Source organism: Herpailurus yagouaroundi, unplaced genomic scaffold (assembly GCF_014898765.1).
Source record: "Herpailurus yagouaroundi ecotype Mexico unplaced genomic scaffold, PumYag 28, whole genome shotgun sequence".
Lineage (NCBI taxonomy): Eukaryota > Metazoa > Chordata > Mammalia > Carnivora > Felidae > Herpailurus > Herpailurus yagouaroundi.
Genome location: NW_024412376.1, coordinates 14,716,336 through 14,739,208, shown reverse-complemented (window position 1 = coordinate 14,739,208; position 22,873 = coordinate 14,716,336). Strand labels below are relative to the sequence as shown.

The following is a 22,873-nucleotide window of genomic DNA, read 5'->3' as shown; positions in this document are numbered from 1 at the left end:
GGGTAAATTTCTATTACTGGAAAAAGTGAGTCAAAGAATATGAACACTAGTAGGGTTTTGCATCCATACTGCAACGTTGCTTTCTAGAATTTTTGCATCCAAAATTCCTACTACCCCCAGCAGCACTCAATTTTGGGTAAGAGAACTCAAAAATAGATCTGACAAAGTATCAGGTAAATTTCCATCCCTTATTAGGCAAATTTAATTTCTGGAGCCACAGGTAAGAAACAAAACAAAATGCCAAATGAAACCAAGGGGAACATTGATGCCAAACTGAATGAATCACACTTTGGAGATTATTTCAGGGACTGGTGAGGGGTCCTGTCTGTTCTCTAAAGTTTGTAACCACTTCAAAATATAAGAAACTGAAGCACAAAAATGTTAAGAAAGTTTCCCAAAATAACATAGCCAGTAAGTAGTACAGATGGGATTCAAATTATATTATTATCACATTGGAGTCCAAACTCTTACCACTGACCAAATTTGAATGTAGTATCTCGGCAAATCTAAAGTCTCCAGAATGTTCTTTGTCATGAGTTCACTGCCCAGAAGTTGCCTTTTGTAGCTTTTAAGGTTTTAACCAGTAAATGAGAATAATCTCAGATTATCTATGAAGGGAAAATTTATCTGTGAAGAAGGTGACACTCAACTATTAAGAAGCACATTCATACATCTTATTTCTAGGATATGCCAGAAATAGAAGAGAAATAACTTGCCTGAGGTCACCCAGTTTGTGGGGAGTTGCATTGGGACTAGAATCCAAGCTCTTGTGATTCTTTGGCTACTGCCTATAGTGTTTCTTCTGCCAGCAAATACCCTCTGTGGGCAAATGAGGATTGACTAAGACCCATAGAGCCTTAAAGTTTCACGGGGGTTCCTGTCCAGCACCCGGGATCTCCCTTTCCAAGAGAAGTCTGAAGGGGAAGTGACACAGCTGGGTTGGTGGGGGTATTGTGGGTCACAGCAGCATAAGGGACTTAGCACCCTGAGCTTAGGTATGGGCAAGCAGAGGTGGTCTTCTCCCAGGGAGAGACCTGCCAGTCCTATGAGCCACATTCAAGTGGAAAGCTTAGGCAGGAGCGATTGTCACTGCACCAGTAGAGGGTAGAGACTGTTGCTGGCCTTCTGGGGAAGGGATTCCTGCACTGAATGGAAGGCTGAACCAGATAACCTCTGGGGCCCTTCTAGCTCCCGACGTCTCTGATTTGTATGTGTTGGAGTAAAGAAGTGAGCAGTCACGGGACTGGAATAGTTGATTTAGGGTCCCACCCCGGTCACCAGTGAAGTTCTCATCTTGGGCAAATAATTTAACCTGTCAGTACAAGGCACAATGCCTGGTGCAGAGAAAAGCTTTGTAAATGTTTGCTGAATGAATGACCGAAAGAATGGTGGATGCATTTAAGCCTCCCAAGTCCCAAGGAATATTGGTGATTATTGGATTCTTACAGTGCCCTTTGACTGGTGTAGAGTTTGAATGAGATAATGTAAAAATATTCTGAACTTCTTAAAAGGAAATGTGATCTGCCAAACCCAAAGGGATTCTAGTTCGTCCTTACACTGACAATGGGTAGAGTTATAATTTACCAGCATCAGCAAGCATATTATTCAGTGGTCAGTTTTGAGTCCACACAAAATTCTCTATTTCATTAATCCCTCCTGTCGCCGATGGGTTAGCTCAAAGCCTCCCAGAACCGGGTGGGGCAGCCAGACCGCATCCCTCCCTCCACCCCCGCCCTGGATAAATGCTGAGGTCTAATGGATTGTTCATGCTGCTGTCCAGATTAGATAGCAAGCCCCTCCGTTATCGTGGCTGGAGCAAACCCGGGCGGCCACTCTGGTGAGAGCTTTCTAAGGCAGCCCCGAGAAACCTGGGGAATCTAGAAGGCAAGGGAGAGCAGAGAGCTGCTAACAAATCCTGGGGCCCCAAGGCTGTTTCCACATAGCGCCTCTTCTCAGAACTTGCTCTGACCCTAAATCCTTCACTCCCTCCCCCTATAGCATTTAAGTAACTACTGAAGTGGTCGGTAGTTACTATTTGCTGAATTCTGGGGAGCAGTTCTAAGACAGTAACTCATAGATTCTTCTTGTCAACTTCTGAGAAGCGGGAAACACTTTGACGATAACACCCTCCCTTCCCTTAATACCAGAGAGATGCTTTTGCACAGCGACTGCTGCATGAGACCAGGAAGGCTGTACCTTTCCTAATTTTTGTTGTTCTTGCATCGTTGCAGAGGAAACATAGCTGACTTTCTGACCTCCCTTCCTAATTCTCCATGGTCAAGTTTTTACCTGTTGATGATCCTGTTTGTTAAGGAAAAGTTTCTTTAGAGTTTTCTTTAAGTTCCTTAAATAAACCTTAAGGATTTTTTCCCCTACAAGTGATTTTTTTTTGTCTCCAGTCATTATCTAAAAGCAAAAAAGGATCTACTATTTATCAACACTATTATAAAAAAGTAAGAATTTCATGTATGCTCTAACAACAAATTCTACATAAAACAATGATAAATGCTCAAAATCATTATTTATCTACAAGGAGAGACTAATTGTTCTATCATTATTATGATAGAAGTACTGTGATATAACAGAAAGCAAATAAAGTCTTAGCTGGTGAACAAGGAAAAGTTATCTATTTATACCATATCAATTTCCTGTTAAATCTTGCAGTTAGTGAAAAGCCATAATAAATGGTGTGGCAGGACAAATCATCTGGCTCAGTAGGAAATGTTTCTACAACATTAAAAAAAAAAAAAACAACAAAAAACCCTGCATCATGTTTTGTAGTGAATCAATCTTGGTAGACTTCCACTTAGCCACTGGAAAATGATTTTATAGTATGCTATTTATTTAGAGGTGGGAATTCAAGAAATTTCGTAAGGACAAACAGCACAGCTACTGTGTAGATTAATATCCAGACATCAAAATAATTCGCCAACAGAAGGCTTCTGATTCACCCAAGGAGACATCTTTATCCAGTAAGTTCTGCACGCAAGTGGCACACCCAAATTAATAAAAACGAATTTATCACGAGGGGGAAGGGTCTATGGTTGGGATGAGAAAAGATCAAGCCAGACACAGGGAAATTTTAAATGTGGGACGTGTGTCTGGAAGCATCCTGCGGTCACTAAGATCAGCCTGGTCTGCAGCCGCCAAGGACCGAGCAAACAGAAAGGCACGCAGTGAAAAAAGAAGAGCGCGTTTTATAGATAAAGAACAAAGTAAGGGGGAAAGATTTTGATTAAGCAAGAAAAGGAAACTCAGGAATTGAATTAGAGGGAGGGGAACGAGAATCAGAGAGGGAGGTGGGGATGGGTGGGGGTGAACGAAGGAAAGGAGAAAACAGGGGAAGCTAAGACAATACTAAACGAATAAAGAAAATCCCTAAGACCGGTGGGTAGGGTGGATGGGGGAAAAACGACACATCACGGCATCTAAGAAAAAGCAGCAGCCATTCCAAACTCCGCCCTGCCAAACACCGACCCGGTAAAAGCCGCGCCCGGCGCCTGGACACCGGCCCCCTGGGGCGGGCATCTGTGCGCAGGATTGCCACTACTGACCCTGGGTTTAGCGAAATGTGATTTGGGAAGGGTCTGCCAGGAGTCTTTTCTAGGCTCCGAAGGAGGGGCGCTGAGGAACTGTCGAGTTTGCGGCCAGAAATGATAAAAAGGCAGTGCCCTTTCCCCAGAACTTCAGCTTGCCCAGGCCTGGGAATCCGGTGGCCTCTCCGCAAGTCCCAGGTCCCGAAGCTTCGAGAAATCTCTGCTTCCGGCCTCCGCGCCGGCAGGAACTGTGCATGAAATATTAAGGCTCTTTGAACGCGGCTGAGGGAGACTCTGAACTCTGCGTCCGTAGCCACTAAGCCCGCGAGCCAGATCCGGGTGCCATCCAAGTCCCTTAGGAACCCTGCAAACCCGGCCAAGGAAAGGATTGAACCAGTGCCTTGCGGACTGGAGTCGGGTTCGCTGCGCCCTCGACTAGGGTGGGAAGGAGGTGTCTATCTGCAGGGGGATGTTGAAATGCGGAACAGCCTAACTGGGGGTGGGTGTGTGCGTGTAAAAATACACGTTTTGATGAAACTCCTACTGTAATTCTTGGCCTGTTTCGGGACCTTACGTGGGCGTTAGAGACTGGAACGACAGCGGAAGGATGCGGCTTCGCTCCCCTAGTCGCTGCCCAGACCGTGAGGGCAGCGGCGTTGGGGCGAGCGGGTCCAGGGTCGCGCCAGCCCCTGCCCTTGGAACGGCGCGCGCAGGCGGATCTCCTAGGCTCCCGGGTCCATCTGTGCGTTGAGCATTCCCGGGGTCTGAGCTCCCCAAGCTCAGATCTGGGAGAGGGCGATCCGGGACGCGTTCTGAGCAGCACCAGGCCCCGGCACGAGGTCACACGACTGACCGCGACCTGGACTCTGCTGTCTGCGGCCTGGGCTTTCTCGCCCATAACCCCCGCTCGGGAGGCTGGGGGCCGCCGGAGCGACACCCGTGTGAGTGATCTGGCCTATGTGGCGCCCTAATGGTTGAATGCGTCCAAACCAACCTAACCTCAGCCTCGCCAGGAATAGAAACGATAAGAGGAGGTTCCGCTGCAAAGTGGCCAGGAACTCAAGCGGTCTAGTTGTTTCTTTGCAAAGATCCGCTGGTCTAGAAGGTGTGGTCGCGCGCTCGGCGTTTCCTCCGGGCCTCCTGTTGCTGCAGGCAGGAGCCGTCTCCACCACCACCGCTTCGTTTTCCCACCTGGCCACTCGGACTGTGCACGAGCGGCTCCCCCAGAGGGACCAGGGACTCGGGACGTTAACCCAGCCTACGGGAGAGCAGCGTCCCTTCGGGTTTCCATTGCCCGAGTTTCCGCGAGGGCTGCGTGCTTCTCATGGGGCTTGCTCCCGGGAAGATCGCTCCTGATGAGGAGTTGTTTGGCAAAGGGTTCGAGCCCCTTTGCGGTGCACCCAGGCGATGTAACTTTGGGCAGAGTAACTGCTCCCAATCTTTCTTCCCGTCATGTAAGGTGTGGGAGAAACAACACCTCGATGTGAAGTGAATTTGTAAACTTTTAAGCTCCACCCAAAAGGGATTAATATTGATCACTAATTAATACGGTCTTCTTCCCCCCCCCCCCACTTTAGGGGCATTTCTCTGCCTCTTTGAGGGGTCCCTGAGGCTTTATTGAGTGTTCCCATTATTTGGGAATCTCCATCGCCCCTTCCTCCCTTAAATAAAAAAATTACTTTTCGTTTCCTTCACCAAACTATCCACGGGGTTAGGACTGTTCGCCCCAGACTCGTCCCACTAAGGCCTCCCCGGGGACACTTTTAAGGTCGTCGCTATTCTCGCTGGGCCGCGCCGCGGGGACCCCACCCAGTCCGCCTGGCCGGCTCCCTTTCCCCGGCTGCGCGCCCGCACTGAGACCCAGGGTTCCGGCCCCGCGCGCTCGTCACTGGCGCCCAGATTTGGAACTCAGCCGTCCTCGGTTCTTTTCATTTTTCCGGCAACCTTAAGCCTGCTCCCTTTTCTCTCCTGTCCCTTCCTACCCTCCGCCAGAGCCTGACGCCACTTGGTTTATTGACCTTAGATCTGCTACGCGGCTTTATCAGGCCCCGCGGAGCGTCCCGCGGGGCACGTTTCCCCCCCCCCCCCCCTCGGCCCCCCGTGGCGCGGTGGGAGCCCTTTTTAAGCTTCTCTAGAAACCTCTCATTCGGGCCCCATCCCGACTCAGCTCCAAGAACCTACAGTAACATCGCCCCAATTCCCGTGATCATGGAGAGAACCGAGGCAGGGCCTTCAGGGCCACGAATATTTGCTTGTGTCGCCCCTTTATCTAGATAAGGTAGGTGAAAGTGCCCCCCTCCCCCCTCGCAATTATTCGGATAATTGTCTCGAATCTCCACTTGGTGCTGTGTTTAGACAGTTGGAGATTGATCGTTTGAATTTATTCAGTGTCTGTGCTGCCCCAGCCCTCAACGCCGTCTTCTCTACTGTCCCCAGCCTTAACACATCTCTGGACTTACACATGCAAACTGTAACTTCACGTCCTATAAATCACTTGGCAAATATAACTAGGCATTAGAAAGTCATTTGAAATGGATATTTTATTGGGCTTGAGAAATAGAGCAGGGATAAAGAGCAACTTATTCCCATTTCCTCAATACCAACCTCACAAAACTGTCTAAACGTCCCACCCCCCGCCCCTTGAACTCAATGAAAAATCACTTTCACAAATTCTTTAGAAGAAAGAGGAAATGTCTACATCACTAAAAATGAACTCCTATGTGTTCTGTTAAAAAAAAAAACAACAACAACTTCATAAATTGGGACTTTCAGATATCTTTTTACTCCAGGCCCATTTATCCAAAGAAGACTAACAGAGAGAAAACACTTAATCACTACTACTAATAAAAGAGCCAAGCCAGTTTTGTGATGATAGGTTGTGGGATTCTAGCAGACTTTCACAGTCATGCTCCCCCTCATTTCAGATATTGGCACTTCCTTAATCCTGCCCAGCTAAAAGCCTTCCAGTTTCCCTCCATCTTGGTGAATCCGCAGGAGGATGAGTGTGTGGGGACTCACGGGAAATGAGGAGGGCCAAGGCAAGCTGGAGCTGGGCAGGGGAAAATTAAAGTTTGAGACAGCTTTTGAATTTATCCTGGTGGAAGCCAGCAAGGCTTTGGGAGAGGGAAGCATACACAAAGGAACAATTTTCCATTCTCTGTTTTGCAGAACTGGTATTTGTAATAAGTGCACAGACACCAAGAGACTGCACTAAATCCTACCCGATTCCAAAAAAGGGCTCATCCAGTCCTCCCTAAGGCTGCAAGGTTAAAATATGCCCTTGTCTGTTTTCAACCTTTGGGCAAGGGGAGGAACTCAGACAAACCGGCTGCCTTCAAACTCTCCCAGAGCCTTAGCTGTTAAGTAACGCTTCACTCTGGACTCAGGATCTTCTCACTTTCCACCTGTGTTTTCTCAGAGCTGCCCCTCTTTCTTCACCCGTGTCTCTCCTTTTGGACTCGGCTCTTTTCTCAGCTACAAAGAAGATTCAAAGCTCATTTGCCCAATCTCAGGATTTATAGAAAGCGAAGGTCTTTTTATCTTGTATGCAAAAGCATATGCAACCAAGCTCTTCAAAGCACAACGTGGGCTTGGGGAAGAAAACCACAATCATTGCAGTGCACCTGCAAAACCCACCTCCACTCCTCCTTCCCATCACATGTCTGGCTCCAGAATAAATGAAAATTAGACCCTACACCTAGCCTGGCTGACCCTTGGCCTGTAAATAGGCAAAGAAAAGTATCAGATCCCGAGGGCCCTGAGGCCTATTCGCTAATTCAACTAATGAAGCCATAGGAAACACGGCTGAGACTTTCTGGCCTGAGAGCCTACCGGGCTGGTCTGAGAGGGGTCAGGAAGGGTTTTCCTGAGCTTTCTCAAGGGGTTCTCAAGACTGAGCATCAGCAGCGTGGACCCAGGGGAAAGGCATGGATCTGTGTTGGACCAAGCAAAGACAAGCGGGCCCAGGGGCACCTGGTCAGTTCCGTTTGCATTTTTGTGTGGTATGTATTTATTTACTTTTTGCTGAGAGACTGACCATCCCCACCAATTTCTGATTGTTGGAGTAGGAGGCTGAACCCGGAAATAGAGACACTACACGGTACCAAGTTGGGAGAAAGGGAAACAGAGAGAAAATGTAGCACAGGGAAGAAGTGGGAAAGGAAGCCTTGTATCTGCGGTTTGGTCAGCCAAGAATCTCATCCTTTCTTCCTGTCCTCAAAGGTCTGAGAGCCTCTTGCCCATCCTCACTGGCAGGTCTTCTCCCTGCCCCTATCCCCACACCTCCCCTCTGCCCAAACCTGAGAGTCAGAGCTCACTCGGCCTTCTCTTCCTTCCGCCCTGCTGCTCCTGGCCTTCCTGGCCTCCCAGCTCCCTGCCTCTCTCTCTTCCCGGGCGGAGGGTCCCCAGGAAGGCCAGGAAAGGACTCACCCTCGGTGGGAGCGGTGTCCCTGCAGCTCCTTGAGGCTGGTGTGAGGCAGTCTCTCAGGAACGGTCGGTCTCCGTCCCTCCCTCAGTCTCAGGGATTCCAGGCTGTTCTCAGCGGGGTGGGAGGGAGGCGTTGTGAGCCGAGTCTCCCAGCTCCCTCAGAGCTCCCAGCTTTCCCCTCAGAATTAGATAACAGGAAAAATAGATAAGAGAAGTGGTTCATTAATTCAGCAAGCTTTTTTTTTTTTTTTTTTTCGGTATGTGTACAAGTGGAAGGAAACCCTGTTAGGGAATGAAGCCCTAGTTGGACGTTTTTTTAATAAGTCAGTGTTCACAAGGTTCCAGAGATGCTTCCGGAAGGTCACTCAGAAGGACTGAGACCTACAGGAAACAAACTTAAGGAGTCACCATTTGTGGGGGGAAAATGCTGACTTCACAGCATGAGACTTCTTCACCCCAAGTCTCTCTCAGAGGCTAGTCCAGCCTTGGGTGGTGCTGGCCTAGGCGACATCGTCCTCTGAGGGCAGAAATAACAATAACAGCAGCACTGCTCTTCCAGTAGGCAATAAAAAATAACACTTGTTCATGTAGTATTTCCTGGGCTCCTCACAACAGGAGCAGCAGGCAGCTTCTAAAACAGTATGAGGTCCTTGAGCTTGGAGAGGTTAGAAATGGGCTGGTGGCCCAGTCACACAGCCTGGAAAAGGATAGAGCCCATGTTGGATTCTAGATGAATTGCTCTCTAATGTAGCAATAAAGAAATCAGTGAATTCTTAGGATTGCAAGATACCTCAGAATTCCACTCTCTTACCCAAAGCAGGAATCCCCATGAGGTGATTAGCTGTACTCTGTTTGAATACTCCTGCTATGGGGAGCTCATCACTCTACAATGCATGGAGGTACAGCTCTACTGGCCACCATACTTCCCTGCCCCACAAATGACCCAAGATTGCAGGGCTGTGCCAGGCACACGGGAAGCAACAGGGAGCTGCGGCCGGCGGAGGCCTGATTGGAGTCATCAGGCAAACGAGCTGCATGGAATTCTTTCCTCTCAGGCCCGGCCTTATTTAGGGCGAGTCTCCTCTGTGGAATCAGCATCTCCCAGAGGCGGTTCTTAATAATAAGAAGAACAACAATACCTTTCTCCTTTAACATAGTTCCTGCTTCCCAGACTCCCAGGATCCTTACAACGGTCTCTGCCAAGTGAGGAGAGGACATACAACCTACTACCTTTTTTCCGTATGTAGACCGGGAACCTGAAACAGAAAAGGGAACTGAACTGCCAGAAATCAAAGAGCAAATGTGTAGTGGAAAAGAAATTAGAGAGATGAAGGCCTGGGAAAAAAAAGGAAAAACAAGGGGAAAATGAATATTTTTCCCTTCTAAAAATTTTTAGTTATGAATATTTTTATAAGTGATGAATAAGGTGTCTATTACTGTTATCTGCCTCTACACTCTTCCCCCCGCCAAATAGCTTGTAAAAACTATGCCACGGGAAGATTTTAGTGTAAAACTCCCTGTGGTGTCAGATCATTAAAATTCCTAAAGAGTGAGCTGAACAGTGTAAGACAAGGACGCAGAAGCTTTGGTCCACCTTCTTTCTCCAGGGGAGCAGCACGTCCAATATTTCACCAGAGGACTGTCTTGCTCCCAAGTAGCTTCCCTTTATGGACTTTATAAAAAATTATTATGGTCTGGAGGGGTGTTGGGGGGTGGGATGGGCTAAATGGGTGAGGGACATTAAGGAGGGCACTTATTGGGATGAGCACTGTGTGTTATATATAAGTGATGAATCACTAAATTCTATTCCTAAAAAAAAAATTATTATGGTAAGGGGCACCTGGGTGGCTCAGTCAGTTAAGCGTTTGACTCTTGATATCAACTCAGGGCATGATCTCACGGTTCCTGGGATCGAGCCCCGTGTTGGGCTCAGTGCTGACATCGTGGAGCCTGCTTGGGATTCTCTCTCTCTCTCTGCCCCTCCCCAACTTGTGCACACACGCTTTCTCTCTCTCAAAATAAATAAACACTAAAAATTATGGTAAACTATGTATAACATAAAATTTACCATCTTAGCCACTTTTAGGTATACAATTTGGTGTATCCATATTGTGCAACCATCACCACCGCCCAGCTCCAGAAATTGTTCATTTTCCCAAATTGAAACTCTGCCCCCTTGAGCCCCAACTCCCATACCTCTTCCCCCAGCCTCTGGCAACCCCCATTCTACTTTCGGTTTCTATGAATTTGACTACTCTAGGTACCTCATTTAAGTGGAAACGTTCAGCACGTGTCCTTTTATGACTGGCTTATTTCACTTAGTGTAATGTCTTCAAGGTTCATCCATGTTGCAGCGTGTGTCAGAATATCCTTCCTTTTTTAAGGCTGAATAATATTCCATTGCGTAGAGAGACCACTTTGGTGCACCCATTCACCCCCGGATGGACGATTTGGCTATTGTAAACAATGCTGCTCTGAGCATGGCTGTGCGAATACCTGTGTCTCGTTCCCGTTGTCAGGAAGTGGTATTGCCGGATCATAAAGCAGTCTGTGTTTAATTTTCTGAGGAACCGCCATGCTGTTTTCCACTCCTTATGGAGTTCTGATCTAAAATTTGGAGAAGAGGCAACTTCCACTTTTCCTACTTAGGGTTCTATTCAGGGGCAGATTACCCTGCCTGCTCAGAAGCTTGTAAGAGAGAATGATTTTGCAGTAGGAAAGAAGGGAGTCCATGAGGTTCTCTTGGGAGTTACATTGGAGCAGAGACAGTGCTCATAGAAATGCTTCCTTATTAAAAGATTAAGGGAGCTAACTTCTGATTAAGGTGCAGAGACAGCAGCACCTGTGTTGGAGTCCCAGCACTGACATCTCCTTGCCTCGGTCTTCTACATGTGACCACAAGAATCTGGGAGCCTCACAGCATAAGGGTCGGGGCTAGCTAGGGATGCCCAGGGAGGAAATGTGCAAGCTATAGATTGCACGTGTTTTCTGTGTTCGGAAATTTGAAAACTTAAAACAATCACGGGGGAGTTAACGAACCTTTACGTATTTTCATTTCTCCCTACGTTCCAGATTTTTTTGTGAGGTGGAGGGAAGCCCATTTTTGTCCCCTGTGGTTTCAAACTTTCCAGAGGTCTGAAGATATTTTGGGGAACCCGAAACTTCGCCATCCTGAGGCCTAACTTGGGGCTCTATCCGTCAGGTCCAGGCTAGCACCAGCCTTTCCTGGGAGGGATAGGAGCCCTGGGCCCCTCACTGACCAGAATGGTGACGGGTGAGGTGGTGAGACCCCAGGGACCCCAGGTGTGCTTTGGGCCCAGTTAGCAGAGCCTTCTGCCGGCTCTTGCTTAGTGTGCTGGTCCAGAAAAGGGCTGAATGTCATATGTGCTCACATGCTTGTCCTACTCGGTCAGAAGGTAACCCCCAGAGATGGAGATGAGGGTGCTGCTGATAAAAGCAGCCAGAACTCTCTAAAAATCACTCAAAACCCACACCTGGGAAACAGCTAGAGAGAGACTTTCTGAGGAACACTTGGCTTTTGGTGTGTTTTCCCTATTCTTTATTTTTTTAATTTTTTAAAATTTTGATCATTTATTTATTTATTTATTTTCAATATATGAAATTTATTGTTAAATTAGTTTCCATACAACACCCAGTGCTCATCCCAAAAGGTGCCCTCCTCAATACCCATCACCCACCCTCCCCTCCCTCCCACCCCCCATCAACCCTCAGTTTGTTCTCAGTTTTTAAGAGTCTCTTATGCTTTGGCTCTCTCCCACTCTAACCTCCTTTTTTTTTTCCTTCCCCTCTCCCATGGGTTTCTGTTAAGTTTCTCAGGATCCACATAAGAGTGAAAACATATGGTATCTGTCTTTCTCTGTATGGCTTATTTTACTTAGCATCACACTCTCCAGTTCCATCCACGTTGCTACAAAGGGCCATATTTCATTCTTACTCATTGCCATGTAGTACTCCATTGCGTATATAAACCACAATTTCTTTATCCATTCATCAGTGGATGGACATTTAGGCTCTTTCCATAATTTGGCTATTGTTGAGAGTGCTGCTATAAACATTGGGGTACAAGTGCCCCTATGCATCAGTACTCCTGTATCCCTTGGGTATATTCCTAGCAGTGCTATTGCTGGGTCATGGGGTAGGTCTATTTTTAGTTTTCTGAGGAAACTCCACACTGTTTTCCAGAGTGGCTGCACCAATTTGCACCCCCACCAACAGTGCAAGAGGGTTCCCGTTTCTCCACATCCTCCCCAGCATCTATAGTCTCCTGATTTGTTCATTTTGGCCACTCTGACAGGCGTGAGGTGATATCTGAGTGTGGTTTTGATTTGTATTTCCCTGATGAGCAGCGACGTCATGTGCCTGTTGGCCATCCGGATGTCTTCTTTAGAGAAGTGTCTATTCATGTTTTCTGCCCTTTTCTTCACTGGATTATTTGTTTTTCAGGTGTGGAGTTTGGTGAGCTCTTTATAGATTTTGGATACTAGCCCTTTATCTGATATGTCATTTGCAAATATCTTTTCCCATTCCGTTGGTTGCCTTTTAGTTTTGTTGGTTGTTTCCTTTGCTGTGCAGAAGCTTTTTATCTTCATAAGGTCCCAGTAATTCATTTTTGCTTTTAATTCCCTTGCCTTTGGGGATTTGTCGAGTAAGAGATTGCTACGGCTGAGGTCAGAGAGGTCTGTTCCTGCTTTCTCCTCTAGGGTTTTGATGGTTTCCTGTCTCACATTCAGGTCCTTTATCCATTTTGAGTTTATTTTTGTGAACGGTGTGAGAAAGTGGTCTAGTTTCAACCTTCTGCATGTTGCTGTCCAGTTCTCCCAGCACCATTTGTTAAGGAGACTTTTTTCCATTGGATGTTCTTTCCTGCTTTGTCAAAGATGAGTTGGCCATACGTTTGTGGGTCTAGTTCTGGGGTTTCTATTCTATTCCATTGGTCTATGTGTCTGTTTTTGTGCCAATACCATGCTGTCTTGATGATTACCGCTTTGTAGTAGAGGCTAAAGTCTGGAATTGTGATGCCTCCTGCTTTGGTCTTCTTCTTCAAAATTACTTTGGCTATTCGGGGCCTTTTGTGGTTCCATATGAATTTTAGGATTGCTACTTATTTATTTTTTTAATATGAAATTTATTGTCAAATTGGTTTCCATACAACACCCAGTGCTCATCCCAACAGGTGCCCTCCTCAATTCCCATCACCCACCCTCTCCCCTCTCCCACCCCCCATCAACCCTCAGTTTGTTCTTAGTTTCTAAGAGTCTCTTATGGTTTGGCTCCTTCCCTCTCTAATTTTTTTTCCCTTCCCCTCCCCAATGGTCTTCTGTTAAGTTTCTCAGGATCCACATAAGAGGGAAAACATATGGTATCTGTCTTTCTCTGTAGTTCCCTATTCTTTTTTTTTTAATGTTTATTTATTTTTGACAGAGAGAGAGAGAGAGAGAGACAGAGCATGAGTGGGGCAGGGGCAGAGAGAGAGGGAGACGCAGAATCCAAAGCAGGCTCCAGGCTCTGAGCTGTCGGCACAGAGCCTGATGTGGGGCTCCAACTCACAAACTGCGAGATCATGACTTGAGCCGAAGTCAGACGCTCAACTGACTGAGCCACCCAGGCGCCCCTGTAGTTCCCTATTCTTTAAAGCACGTATACACACACACACACACACACACACACACACACACACACACAGAGTTTTATTCATTTTTTTTATTATCAAAGTGTTACATATTTATTGCTAAAATTAAAAGTACTATAGAAGGTAGAAAATGACAGTCTTTCTTACCACCTGCCCCCCTCCTCTCACCAAATAACTCTTAAATTCTCACTTCCCTTCTGGAGCCTGTTCTTTCTCTGAGATGTTTAACATCGAGCATATGATTAAGAGATAGTCTCCAGAAATTACATTTCTTCCTCTTGTGTGAGCAAATTAATTAGCATCTTTAAGCCTCAATTTTCAAATTTGTAAAATGGGCAGAATAACAATTCTTATCGCATAAGTTCAATGAGATGGGAATCACTGAGTGTGAAGCCTGGCATTAAATGAATGAATGAAAAGAGGCACGTGGGTGGCTCAGTTGGTTAAACGGCCAACTCTAGATTTGGGCTCAGTTCATGATCTCACGGTAATGGGATCAAGCCCTTGGTCAGTCTCTGCTCTGAGGGCTGCTTGGAGCCTGCTTGGAACTCTCTCACTCCCTCTCTAGCTCTGCCCTCCCCCCTCTCTTTCTCTCTCAAAGTAAATAAATAAACGTTTAATTAAAATGACTGACTGAATGGATAAATACATAAATACACTGTTTTTAATATTATTAGCTGGGGGCAGAAGAGGAGGCTTGCATTTCACCCAGTGACCCTGCTCTAACCACCTGTGCCTACCTGTGTCCAGGCAGGAAATCCATGGACAATTGCCTGGCAAGTGTTGGCCAGCTGTCCAAGAACTCTTCCAGGATCAGGATCTCATGGCTGTGCCATGCTTAGCAGGTAGCAGTCCCTTCTATTGTGGTGACATAACTGTAGGTAAGTATCCCCTTGGGACCAGGAAGCCCTAGGGGACTAGCTTTAGGTAAGGGTGGGCACTTTATGTGAGCCTGGGTCTTAAGAAGAACTCATTGACTCTAGAAGTCCCTCAAGTCCTTGTGGCATGGGCAGAGGTAAAGACAGAAACAAATGGCCTGGGCGGCAGGGGGGAGGGGGGAGCAGGTTCTGACTTAATTGCATTTCCACCCTGTTTTGACCTCTTTCTCTTCTCTAGCCTGTCAGGTTTCAATTTATTAAAAAAAATTAATATATAATTCACATATTGTAAAATTCTCTCTTGTAGAATGTGCAGTTCAGTGGCTTTTAGTATATTCACAAGGCTGTGCAATCATCACCGCTATCTAAGTCCAGAACATTTCCATCACCCTGGCTGCAATTTGATTGGATTCAATAGACGTTTCCTAAAAGTTCCTTAAATAAAATCCCAAGCTCTCTAGCTAGAGCAGTCCTTGGGGCTTTGTTAGTTTCACTTCATTCTAGCTTCATCTTCTGTGTCTGCACCTGCAGCTCAGACACACTCTCTCCCTCTTGCTCTGCACATGGACCTGATGAACCAGGACCATAGCTATGAATGGTGACCATTGCTTGGGCTCTCATCGTGTGCCAAGCATGACACTGAACACTTTATGTGCATTTTCCCTTATCCTTTTATCTAATGTCACAGAAGGCCTTGAACTCAGGTCTGCTAGCTTCAACCCTGTTATTCTTGATGGGCCAATGGACTCTGAACCACGCATTGGGCTCTTCCTCAAGTTTGGGATGTTCTCCCCATGTTGTCTGCTAAATAATACTTGTGTAAGTAGTTTACAGTTTAGCAAGCATTCGCCTCTGTTCTCTCATTTGACCCATTAACCTTGTGTGTTCAGGAGCCAAAATGCTTCCCTTCCTTTGAAATTAGATCCCCCCCCCCATACCGGATCCATCAGATTCCAGGTCCTCCACTCATGTCCAAGACCAGTGCAGCAGTTTGTTTTTCCTGATATCCTACTCAGATCAGTCTTTTAGAAAGTTGGGGTTCAATGCGTACATATTTGCAAGCTCCTGTCTCTTGTGTTGATATACAACTTGGGCATTTGGGCTTATCTTATTTCTCCTTGTGGAACATAAAGTCTTCAGGAGCACAGACTGCCTGAAAATTCCCTTTTTAAGGGCAGAGAGGGCTTTTTAGGAAGGATGGTCCCAGCACTTGGCCTTTCTCATCCCTTCTTCAAGTGGCAGAATCCTCTTTCCTCTGGGATATTTATTTTTTGGTGGCTTAGTTGGAACAAGTGTCCCAAGTTGGCCAATTTGAAGATGCACTCAGGGTTTTCCTGGGACTTTCCAGCCAAGGCTAATGATGAAAAACAAGCCATCTGTCCACTGGGGCTCCAAAGTTGGTGGGATGTGTACTTCAGGCTCCACATGTGAAAGAAAGTCTGGGAGGTAATGAGGGCCCTGATGACATATTTTGAACCCCTAGATTCAGCTATACCTTTATTAAGCTAATATGATTTTTTTTAGACACTTGCAATGGAGGAATACCAACAAAGGGCTGCACACACAGAATAATTTGTAATTCCATTGACTGGCTGGCCTGTATAAATGAGGAGACTATGGAACTGAAGAAACTGTATCCCTTTTTCTCTCATGGTTTGACAGTTTCTACAAAATTCTTTTATTATTAATTAATTAATTTTATTTTGCACTTGATCTTAGCCAAAAGGCTGAGAAGTGATTATTTTTATTTATTTTGAGAGAGAGGTAGAGGGCAAGTAGGGGAGGGGCAGAGAGGGAGACAGAGTCCCAAGTAGGCTCCGCTCTGTCATGACCGTGAGACCATGACCTGAGCCGAAGCCAAGAGTTGGCTGCTTAACCAACTGAGGCACCCAAGCACCCCTCAAATTCTTTTCTTGAAAAAATAAAATTTGTTTATTTATTTTAGTAATCTCCACACCCAGTGTGGGACTTGAACTCACAACCTTGAGATCAAGAGTCGCATGTTCTTCTGACTGAGCCAGCCAGGTGCCCCAATTTTTATTAAGTTCTAAGTGATTAAGCCTTCCTTTGACATTACATACTTTAAAAGGAAGACGGTGTGGGGTGCCTGGGCAGCTCAGTTGGTTAAGCAATGACTTCGGCTGAGGTCAGGATCTCTGCTGCCAGTGCAGAACCTGCTTTGCTTTGAATCCTCTGTCCTCCTCTCTCTCTGTTCCTACCTCACTCTTATGCGTGCATGCTCTCCCTTTCTCAAAAATAAAAGGAAGACAGTGCAATCATTGTTCTTATCCCTGACCATCATCCATAGCTTGTTAAAAGAAATGTGTGCAATTAAAATATGAGGAAAGGACTCATTATAACCCAAATGCTCTTCCCTTTACAGGCCTTATTCATAGGAAGGTCTCTTGGCTGCTAATACACCACTGAGTATATATAATAATGTAATGTATTAATATAATACACACACACATATTCACAGAAAGAAGCAAAGACAGTACAGAGACATTCCATATGCTCTACCCAGTTTCCCTCCCTCAGTGATTACATCTTTCATGGTTATGGCACAGTATCAAATTCAGGAACATGGTACAATGTATGTGTATAGTTCTGTGCCATTTTATCATATGTAGATTCGTGTAACCATCGCTGCAGTCAAGATACAGAACTATTCCATTACCACAAAGACTCCCTCCCCCTTGTACTACCCCTTTATAGTCACACCCATCCCCCTCCCTAACCCCTGGCAACCACCAATTTTCTCCATCTCTGTAATTTAGTTATTTTGAGAATGTAATATAAATAGAATCATACAGTATGTGACCTTGTGAGATTGGCTTTTTATTTTTATTTATTTTATTTTATTTTTTAAATGTGCATTTAGTTTTGAGAGAGAAGGGCAAAGAGACAGAAAGCGAGAGAGAGAATCACAAGCAGGCTCTGTGCTGTCCATGCAGATCACATCATGGGGCTCAAACCCACTAACTGTGAGATCATGACCTAAGCTGAAGTCAAGATCAGATGCTTAACCAACCGGCTGAGCCACCTAGGCACCCTGAAATTGGCTTTTGAAAATCAGCATAATGTTCTTGAGATTCATTCAAGTTGTTGCAGGTATCATTAGTTCATTTCTTTTCATTGCTGCGTAGAATCCCATGGTATGGATGCGCCAGTCTTTATTTAACCATTAACCTGTTGAGGGGTATTTTGGTTATTTCCAGTTCTTGGCTATTACAAATGAAGGTGCTAAAAGTAATTGTGTATAGGTTTTTGTGTGGACATAGGTTTTTATTTTTCTGGGATAAATGCCGGGAATGTGATTGCTGGGTCACATGGTAAGTGTATATTTAGTTTTGTAAGAAACTGCCAAACTGTCCTCCAGAGTGACAGTATCATTTTATATTCTACCACCAATGTGTGAGAGATCCAGTTTTTCCACATCCTTGTGGAGTATTTGGTCTCTCACTATTTTCAATTTTAGCTCTTCTGATTGGTTTACAGTGATATCTATCATGGTCATAGTTTGCATTTTCCTGATGGCTAGTGACGTTTATTGAAAATCTTTCCATGTGCTTATCTGCAATTGTATATTCTCTTCAGTGAAATGTCTCTTCGTGTCTTTTGCCCATTTTCTAATTGGGTTGTTTCTTTTTTCACTGTCGAGTTTGAGTGTTCTTGATATATTCTAGATGGGAATCTTTTGTGAGATTATTATACGAATATTTGCAATATTATTACAACTAATTATTGCAAATATTGCAAATATTTTCTCCTTGTCTCTGACTTATTTTTTAATCTTCTTAGGAGGGTCTTTCACTGAGAAAAGTTTTCAATTTTTATAAAGTTCAAGTTATTAATTTTTCTTTTATGGATCGTACTTTGGGTGTCATGTCTAAGAAACATTCACCAAGCCCTAGCTTCTGAAGATTTTCTGTTATGCTTTCTTCTAAAAGTTTTATACCTGTATATTTTACATTTAAATCTATGATAATTAATTTTGATAATTAATTAATTATTAATTATGATAATTAGTTTTGTATAAGGTGTGAGTTTAGTTCAAAGTTTATTTATTTATTTTACCTATGGACATCCAGTTGCTCCAGCACCATTTGTTGAAAGACTATCCTTCCTCCATTGAATTGGACCTTTGTCAAAAATCAGCTGGATGTACTTGTGTGAGTCTCTTTCTTGGTTCTCCATTCTGTTTCAATGGTCTTTGTATCTACTTCTTTAAAAATACTATACTTTCTTGGGGCACCAGGGTGGCTCAGTCGGTTAGGCATCTGACTTTGCCTCAGGTCATGATCTTGCGGTCCGTGAGTTTGAGCCCTGTGTCGAGCCCTGTGTCAGGCTCTGTGCTGACAGCTCAGAGCCTGGAGCCTGCTTTGGATTCTGCATCTCCCTCTCTTTCTGTTCCTCCCCTGCTCATGCTCTATCTCTCTCTCTCTCAAAAATAAATAAACATTAAAAAATTAAAAAAATACTATACATTCTTGATGACTATAGCTATATAATAAGTCTTAAAATCAAGCAAAATGATTTCTCCTATTTTATTCTGCTTTTTCAAAATCATTTTAACTACTCTAATTCTTTTGGCTACCTACATAAATTTTAAAATAATCTTGTCTGTAGTTATAAAAAAGTCTTACTGAGAGTTTCACGAGAGTTGCATTAAATCTATATATGAATTTTGGGAGAATTGACATCTTTACTATGTTGGGTCTTTCAATCCATGGACATGGTATAGCTCTCTATTTATTTAAATATTTCTTGATTTCTTTCACTAGTGTTTTATAATTTTTAGTATATAGTCCTATACATGTTTTGTTAGACTTACTCTTAAGTATTTATTTTTTGAGCAATTGTATATATTATACTTCTAATTTCAGTTTTCTCATTTTTGTTGCTAGCATATAAAAACATAATTGTTGATCTTGTATCCTGCAACCTTGTTGAACTCACTTTTTAGTTCTAGAAATCTTTTTTGGTGATTCCTTGGGGTTTTTTATGTAGATTATCATGTCATCTGCTAATAGGCATACTTTTATTTTTTCCTTTCTTATTTGCATTACTTTTATTTTCTTTATTTGTCTCATTGTTCTGACTAACCTTCTAGTACTGTGTTGAACAGAAGTAATGAGAGTGGATATCCTTCTCTAATTCTCAATCTTAAGGAGAAAGCATTCAGTCTTTCACCATTAAGTATAATGTTAGGTATAAGTCTTTTGTAAATAATCTTAATCAAGTTGAGGAAATTCTCCTCTTCCTAGTTTTCAGAGAGTTTTCTTTGTGAATAGATGTCAAATTTTGTCAAAAGCTTTTTTCTGTACCAATTGATATGATCATATGATTTATCTTTTTTGGCTTATTAATGTGGTGGGTTACACTGATTGATTTTCAAATATTTGACCAGATTTGCATCCCTGGAATAAATCTCTCTAGTCATGATGAGCAATTCTTTTTATATATTGCTGTATTCTATTTACTAATATTTTGTTAAGGATTTTGCATTTATATAAAAAGATATTGGTCTGTCATGTTCTTTTTGTGTGTTTCTTGGTGTTGCTTTGGTATCAGGGTAATACTGGCCTTATAAAATATACTGGGAAATGTTTCCTCCATTTCTGTTTTTAGGAAGAGATTGTATAGAATTGCTGTTATTTCTTCACATTCATAATATTTGGTAGAATTATCCAATAAAATAATCTGTGCCTGGATATTTCCTTTTTGGGAATTTAAATTACAAATGTAATATTCTCAGGAGTTACAGGGTTACTAAAATGATCTATTTCATATTAAGTAAGTTGTGGTAGTTTGTTTTTTGAGGAATTGGTCAATTTCATCTAAGCTGTCAAACTTATGTGTGTAGAATGGACCATAGTACTCCTTTTTTGTCTTATGATGCCTGGAGGGTCTGAAATAATATTCCTTGTTTCATACCTGATCTTGGCAATTTGTATCTTTGCTTTCCTTTTAAAATTTTCAATTTTGCTAGAGTTTTGTCAATTTTATTGATCTTTTCAATCAGCTTTTTGTTTCATTGATTTTTCTCTATCATTTTTTCTGTTTTCAAATTCATTGATATCTATTATTGCCTTTTTAATTTCTTTCCTTCTACGTACTTTGGATTTATTTCACTCTGACTTTTCTAGCTTTTTGAGGTGGGAGCTTAGATTATTTAGTTGAGACTTTTTCCCTTTTCTAATACAACCATTTAGTGTTATAAATATCCTTCTTAACACTGCCTTAACTATGCCTCTCAAAATTTGAAAAAAATTTTTTAATGTTTATTTATTTTTGAAAGACAGAGACAGAACACAAATCGGGGAGGGGCAGAGAAAGGGAGACACAGAATCCGAAGTAGGTTCCAGGCTTCAAGCTGTCAGCACGGAGCCCTATACAGGGCTTGAACCCACAAACCAAGAGATCATGACCTAAGCTGAAGTTGGACGCTTAGCCAACTGAGTCACCCAGGTGCCCCCCACATTTTAAAAAATTATGTCCTCCTTTACAGATTGCAAAGCTAAATCAGAACAAGATTACATGTTCAAAGAACACAACTAGGCAGTGGTAGAGAAATCCCTGTCTCCTTGTGGTTGGTATAATTGAGATATAATGTATGTTTCAGGTCAACAATGTAAGAATTTGGTATTTGTATATATTGTGAAATGATCACCATAAATAAGTCTAGTTAACATCTATCACCATACATAGTTACACTTATTTTCTTGTGATAACAACTTTTAAGATTTACTCTCCAAGCAACTTCCAAGTATGCAATATAGTATTGTTAACTGTACTACAGCATGTAGTCATCATGCTGTATATTACATTGCATGACTTACTTATTTTATAACTAAAAATGTGTACCTTTTGACCATCTTCACTCATTTTGCCCCCCCTTTATCCCCTGCCTCTGGCAACCACCAATCTGTTCTTTGTATCTATGAGTTTATTAAAAAAAATCCATTATAAGTGAGATCATATGGCATTTATCTTTCTTTTTCTGACTTATTTCACTTAGCATAATGCCCTCAAGGTCCATCCATGTTGCCTCAAATGGCAATATTTTATTCTTTTTTTATGGCTGAGTAATATTCCATTGTACATATACCATACCTTCTTTATCCATTCATTTCTTGGTGGGCATAGGTTTTTTCCATGTTTTGGCTATTGTAAATAATGCTGTAACAAACATGGGATTGCATATATCTTTTTTTATGTTTATTTATTTTGAGAGAGAGCTAGAGAATACAAATGGAGGGAGGGGCAGAGAGAGAGAGAGAGAGAGCAGAGAGAGAAAGAGAATACCAAACAGGCTCTGCACTATTAGCATGGAGCCCAACCTGGGGCTCAGACTCACTAACTGTGAGATCATGACCTGAGCTGAAATCAAGAGTCAGATGCTTAACTGACTGAGCCACCCAGGTGCCCCAGGATTGCATATATCTTTTTGAATTAGTATTTTCACCCCTCAAATTTTTTATGTTGTATTTTCATACTGTTTTATGTATTTTATGATTTTCCTTGAAACTTACTCTTTGAATCATGTATTATTTACAAGTGTATTGCTTAGTTTCCAAGAGTCTACAGATTTTCCAGTTCTTTTTCAGCTATTGATTTCTTATTTTCACTTTATTGTGGTCAAAGAACACATTCTGTATGATTTCAATTCTTTTAAATTTATTCAAGTTTGTTTTATGAGCCAGGACATGATCTGTATCAGTTCCATGGATATTTGAAAAAAATGTGTATTTTGCTGTTGTTGGGTGGAATGTTGTACCAATATTGATTATTTTTTGTTGGTTGATGGTGTTCTTACAGTGTTTTTGAATGTGTCTCTTTGTACAGCTTTTTTAGTGACATAAGCTATCACTATCAACTGGTATTGATACCACTTTGAGTGAAGGAATGAAGTGTAGGAATCTTACCTCCCTTTATGTTCCTCTCCCATTTACAGTGTAATTGTCTTAAGTATTTCCTCTGCATACATTGAGAACCATATCAATGTTAAAATTGTTGCTTCAGAGGCCAACTATAATTTTAAGAATTCAAAAAGAGAAGGAAAATCTATTTTATTTACCAATATTTTCCCATTTATGTTGTTCTCTCTCCCTTCCTGATGTTCCAAGATTTTTTCTTTTATTGTTTCTTTTCTGTTTAGAGAATTTCCTTTAGCCATTCTTTTAATGTAGGTCTTTAGCAACAAGTTCTATTAATTTTATTTCATTTGAGCATGACTTGGTTTACCCTCATTCCTGATAGATATTTTTGCTGAGTGTAGAATTCTGAGTTGGCAATTTTTTTTCTTTTTGCACTTAGAAAATATTATGCTACTTTCTTCTGGCCCCCATGGTTTCTGCTGAGAAATATGCTGTAATTCCAAT

At 43.0% G+C, this 22,873-nt stretch overlaps 1 protein-coding gene across 1 annotated transcript in view; it reads right to left on the bottom strand.

Moving 5' to 3' along the window:
• GATA4 (GATA binding protein 4) overlaps positions 1–8,142 on the bottom strand; it is an 83,047-nt gene extending 74,905 nt beyond the window's left edge. Inside the window, exon 1 of the mRNA XM_040469966.1 lies at positions 7,965–8,142. The gene's annotated coding sequence lies outside the window, so the exon portion shown is untranslated. The remainder of the gene's footprint in view (positions 1–7,964) is intronic.
• Between the last annotated feature and the right edge of the window lie 14,731 nt (positions 8,143–22,873).